Raw genomic sequence first — 5,062 nt, 5'->3', positions numbered from 1 at the left:
TGTGTGTGTGTGTGTGTGTGTGTGAGAGAGAGAGAGAGTGTTTGTTTGTTTGACTGTCTTTAGAAAATTTTTGATGTCATTTTCATTTAATCTGATAAAGCAGCATTTGTGAGTTCAGCGCTGCTTTGTGTACAGCCGTTACCGGGGAAACCGCTATCTCTGCCACACTAAAAGCGCCTCCTGCTGGCAGAGAATGAATATGCATTTTCAATAAGCCCGTCTGATTTACGTAGCAAATTGTGCCACAAAAGTGCGCATGCGCAGTAACGTTTGTTTATGTTGTTGCTGTTGAAACCGTCTAAAAACAGCTGGAAGCGGATGACACCAGAAGCCAAACACATTAAATTTACAAATGGCCAGTTTCAAAGGCAACAGCATAAACAAACGTTACTGCACATGCACACTTTTGACATTGAAAATTTTCTAAAGACAGTCAGTTTTCTTCAGAGATACATATTAGGATCGACCTGCCTATCTAAAACATTTTCTTTTACATACCTTAAACCATCATGTGCAAGTTTTCATCGGACTGTCCTTAGCGACACACCAATATATCTTGCTGTCTCTTCTGCTGGTACATCCAACGACTGGTGTTGTTCAAGAATGCTTGGAGCTACAATCATAGCGTTACAGCTGCTGCATTCTGAGGGACAGAGTCGTTGAATGACACTCTGTGCCTCATCAAACTTAACCCAAATCCTTCCATTTACTGTACAACCACAACTATCCGCTGCGTTTGCAACATCTTCCCTCAACTCTATTACAAATGTCGGAGTGAATGATCCGGAGACTGACGCGGCTGCGGGAACACCACAGCATCTGTGAGGACAGACACCGGAGAAGCTGTGTGAAGGACGAAGTAAGTCATGTTTTAAAACATTAACTATGAACTGTCGATTTATTTAACATTTGTATCCGTGTTATTTCATTATTAAATTAAGTGTTCACGTTTTTGTATCGATAAATACAGGGGGTGGGAGAGAGGTCCAAGCACCAACTGATATGTTTTGTATAGATTAGTTTTAATGAATGATTTTAATGTGGAATAGCTGACTGCCAAAATCGCCCCCTACTTAAATAAGTATTTTTAATCGGTATACTGTATATTTAATCTGTATGCGTGACGTACAACAATTCTACAAGAAAAGCAGTGTAAAAACGAAGTAAGTAATGTTTTAAAACATTAAATATAAACTCTCGATTTATTTAACATTGGCATCCGTGTTGTTTGATGATTAAAGAGAGACGCACCCCTCCCCCACACGAGGCAGAGCGCTGGGGGAGGGGCGCCGCTGCGGCTTGTTTCAGACTCGCTGCAGCTCAGGCTTTATGTTCCTCTGTAGAAGTATTTCAGAACGCTGTATAGTAAGTATACGGTACTGTAATAAAGTACTTAGAAATCATTTGCAAACTATTCAGAGTTGATATATTGCAGTCTTTATATTGCTAATATATGAATAACCTGAATACAATGGTGAAATCTTCATCTTTCAATCTTTTTCCCACTGTAATTAAGAAATTAATATAGTTTAATTATGCTTAATTGTTAATTGTGCTTAGTTATTGTTTAATTAATGCTTTAACTACTTGTACATGATGTACAGTATTAAACCAGTAGTAAAGGAGTTGTTAGTGGTTATTAGGAGTAAATATCTCTGCCTCTGATCTAGGTGTTTTTGTTATAGTTGTTTTTACTAATGAGATGGGATCTGGCACAACTTTACCACTTAACAAGGTGCATGGAAACAAACTGTACAAGAATATGAAAAAAAGAATCATACACCACTTGTGATGAAGAGAACTTTAATACTTAAAATTTTTTGTTGTTTTTGAAATGACTGTTTAGTTCCCTTTCAAGGGAACTTCGAACTGCGTCCTCTAGGGGTCGCTATGGGGACCGCCTCGTCGTGACCCGTGTCTGAAGCATACATTGAAAAAACACCAACAGGCTGCTCTTTCAGGGTGCCACGAGAACCCCTAGAACGGTATTCAAGTGTGTGCACGTTATGCTTTGCCCACTTTTCTAAAATCTTGTACGGTAAGAGCTACGCGCAACAGCTTCGTGCTCTTTCTGAGTGGTTTAAAACCCCGGTTCCGCCTTGGGCATCACTCCTCCTATGTATCCTCTGGATACCTACTTTAACAGGGTGTTGCCACTAGGGGTCTGTTGAGACAGTTCCTTCAGCACATACAAAGAGAAACGTGCGGTAGCCCCTGTGTGACAGGCCAAGACTTAGTGTGATACTAGGTTCTTGGTCGTATCCCCTTAAAGGAATCCATTATGATTCCAAGCCTTGAGCTCTACCCCGGGCCCAGGAGTTCTGGCCCTAACAGGTTTTTGGGGTATGTAGCCTAGGCCTTTGGCCGTAGGGGATAAAGTCACGGACAGCCGTCTGACATCCCAGGGGCAACTCACCATGAAAATGGTAAAGTTGGTACTGAGTGCTCGCCATGGTTCTGGCCCCCACTCCCCTCAGCATGGCGGCGTGGGTATATCGTTCCCCATAGCGACCCCTAGAGGACGCAGTTCGAAGTTCCCTTGAAAGGGAACTTCTTAGGTTACTTATGTAACCATGGTTCCCTGAGTAGGAGGGCTGTCGCCGGCCAACGTGTTGTTGGTGTTTTTTCAATGTATGCTTCAGACACGGGTCACGACGAGGCGTTCCCCATAGCGACCCCTAGAGGACGCAGTGTCTCGTTCCCTACTCAGGGAACCATGGTTACATAAGTAACCTGAGACGTTTTCTTTGTGTTAGCTAGTTTTCTGTTATGTGTGAGTTAACTTTAAAAAATATTGATTACAGATGAAAACTTCACAGCAAGACGGACAGAAGAGGGATGAGGAGGACCAAGACGGACAAAACGACACCCCTGATTTTGTCCAGGAAATTTGTATAGAGGTAAGCCATAGTTAAGGGCATTTTTGTTTATAATATACAATTTAAACAGGTCATTGGATGTCTTTTTTATTACACATTATTATACATACATTCCACAAACATCTAAATATATTTACACTTTTGTCTTGTACTCCCTCATGTAGTTTCAAACCTGTATAACTATCTTGATATTCAGAAGTTGCTAAAGCCTTGAGTTTTCCTAAATGTTCAAAGAAACGAAGAATTCTTCTTGAACAGCTTCGAAACCAGGGTAATTATTATCATAACATAAAAGTCTTGGAAACTGGACGTGGCGAGATCGTTACATGGCGACAACCAGCTGCAGATGCAGACATTTCTGATTTCTTTCCCTGCCCAGATTGCCTGGCCTTCTTCATGAAAAAAGACCTATGGAAACACTCTAAGACATGTAGGGGACAGCGGGATGCGACAAAAACAAAAGGTGAGCGAGTGAGATCAGCTGCAGCCTGTCTGATGCCAACCCCAGCAAAGTGCTCTGCTGGTATTACATCTCTCTTGCAAGGTATGAGACAAGATGAAATCACAGAAACAATTATGAAGGACAGTTTGATTTGTCTCTACGGTGAATCACTTTATACAAAGTGTGGTCATGATAAGTCACAGCATCAGTACATCATTCAAAAAATGAGAGAGCTGGCTAGGTTTATGATTGAAGTAAAGTCAAAATCCAAAAAAGTGAGGAACCTTTCAGAGCTGTTAGATCGTTCTTTTCTCTTTACTGTTTTCATTGGCATATTGTCAAAGTGTCTAATTGTAACTTTTGGAAATATTTCTATTCAAAATCGCAATTCCTCGATTTCTAAAAAACTTAAATCGTGGCAAAATATTAAATTCAAATTAATCTATAAAATGGGTAAAATCGCCCAGCCCTAACGGAAGTCAATGGTGACCCAACGCTGTTTGGTTACAAACATTTCGAGTATCTATATATCTGCCCTTTCCCCTGAACAGAAGAACGTGCAGCAATCTCAGACAACTTTATCCACATATATATTATATCAAATCCACAAATTCGTTTGAAGAACCAAACCAAAGATCAGTTATCACGATTAGAATATCTGTCATCTGTTAAATCATCTCAGATGTATTAAGCAAGGTTCAAAGAATGGACCCCTGGACTGGGCACCCCTGCTTTAGACAAAATATAAAACTGTTTTGATACGCATTGACTGATTTACAGCATCACCATTGCTTAGAAAGAAATTATGTGTATGTTATGATTGTAAGAAACCATTTTAGCTTCTAAACATGCAGTTTTGGCATGTGGTTTAACTTGTACTGTTGTGATCTCCAGACGCTTCAGAGAATGAAGATGAACAACTCTCTACCTCAGTAAAGACAGTCAGTCGCAAGCATCACATCACAGAAACAGGTAAGTAGTCAGTAGATCAGTTAGACATGTTATTATTAGGGTTGGGTACCGTTTACATTTTAACCGGTATGGTACCGGTATCGGTACCTGAAATTCGGTGCCGGTACCCAACGGTACCTTTTTTCAGTACTTTACTCTCTGTGTAATAACAAAAACATTTATTTCAGTGAAAAAATAAGCCCAAAACAGGTTAGTTAGTTTGAGTTTTCCCTCTTTTCCTCGCTTTCCTTCTCTTTTAAATAGCTTGTAAAAGCACTGTGCGCATTTTACTTTCACTTTCAAATTAGCAGCAATTGTCTGTCGATTCAATTCAAGCAACAATAAAATACAACGCCAAACTCATAGAACTTTTATGAACAAAACGGATAAAAATAAACCATGCTATATGCCTAATATAAAATAACAAATTACTTGGGCTACACAAAGTTTAAATAAGTAGGTATACAAAAATGAAAATCAGCAAACACTGTGCAACCAAATTCAAATAAATAAGAAACATAGAACGTTTATTAGCTAAACGAATAAGCAAGCTTGGAGGCACGGCATATACACCTTGATGTAAAATAAAATAGATAAAATACTAGTGCTGTCAAATGATTAATGGCGATATATCGCATCCCAAAAAAAAATGTGTTTACATAATATATGTATGTGTGTTGTGCATATTTATTATGTATATATAAATACACATGCATGTATATATTTCAGAAAAATGTTGTTTATATATTAAATATATTTATTTATAATATAAATTATATGAATATAAATA

Source organism: Sinocyclocheilus rhinocerous, unplaced genomic scaffold (assembly GCF_001515625.1).
Source record: "Sinocyclocheilus rhinocerous isolate Xijiao unplaced genomic scaffold, SAMN03320098_v1.1 scaffold6081, whole genome shotgun sequence".
Lineage (NCBI taxonomy): Eukaryota > Metazoa > Chordata > Actinopteri > Cypriniformes > Cyprinidae > Sinocyclocheilus > Sinocyclocheilus rhinocerous.
Note: the sequence above shows the minus strand (reverse complement) of the source record.